Genomic DNA, 1,284 nt, shown 5'->3' with positions numbered 1-1,284 from the left:
AACCACACAACAATATAAACTGATACTCTCTTTTTTTGCGGAGAAACACTCGAGATTTTATTGCATGAACATAGGGTTACAATCAGCTAGCAATAGCTGCGACATAACGTCTGGAAATTGATGTACCAAACATGTGGTACAACCTCCAGTTCTACCCAAATTTGCTAGACTATGAGCTATCCTATTTTGATCTCGATTGATCTTGATGAGCTTGACTTCACGGAGACTAAACAGATGCTTTACTTCCTCCACCATATGACCATAGATTGAACAGTTTCGTTTATTCTCCTTGACGGTCGCAAGGATATTAGCACAATCAGATTGGAGGATAATGGGACCGACTGACCACTGATGAGCTAGCAACAGACCGTCCATTACTGCACTAATCTCTGCTTCCAGGGTATTATTGCAGTAAACCAGATTGCGGTAAGCTGAGAATATCACAACGCCGTCCGAATCTCTCAAAATCATGCATGAACCTGCTTTTCCATCATCGTCAAAAGAGCCATCGACAGACAAAGCAGACCAGCCATTATCAGGTTTAGGCCATGGATTACAGCAATTCTTCGGAATAACACCCTTGGGTCGGACCGCCGAAACACACGGTGTTTTCCCTTTAAGAACCTCTGAAACTGACTATTGTCGGATTTAATACAGTGAGTTGAAGTTACTACACAAGTAACACTTAGTCACTTCCGTTGGCGGTATCGACTTGGCATGCACAAGATCATTTCACAGTTGCCAGATCCTCCATAATAACATAATGATCATATTCCTCATATCCATCGATGCACCAAACAGCAGGTCAAAGAGCCATTCTTGGCCATTGTTGTGAATATCTGTACACCGCCTAGGAAGGGGCCAGACCTCACCCATGCACTCCACATCTACCGCTTGGCTCTCATCTATATTTCAGCAGCGCCTCCACATGTTTATTTCCATCTCCACCTAAACATGCACGCCAAACGGTAGATTATTTCACCTAAAATGACACTCGTCAAACCGTGGGAAATTCGGACCGAGCGAAACATGAGGATCTTCGAGAAAGTGAACGCCATGCCCACCGTGGTCCATCACCGTATACCGACACCGGCACATTAGTCCACAACTATTTTATCGAAGTAATCGCATATTTGTACCAGATAATGGATCATAAATTTTCGCAACATAAACCTACTTTACAAAATGCACGAGAGGGTAAAAAACAGCTTGCCTGGATCATGGATGTCTATCTTCGAATGATAATCCAGATTCAAGCCCAATATATCTTCCGGCCAGAAAACC

The sequence above is a fragment of the Lolium rigidum genome, chromosome 6 (genome assembly GCF_022539505.1).
Source record: "Lolium rigidum isolate FL_2022 chromosome 6, APGP_CSIRO_Lrig_0.1, whole genome shotgun sequence".
Taxonomy (NCBI): Eukaryota; Viridiplantae; Streptophyta; class Magnoliopsida; order Poales; family Poaceae; genus Lolium; species Lolium rigidum.
The sequence above is the reverse complement of the archived record's forward strand: the minus strand, read 5'-3'. Positions refer to the sequence as shown.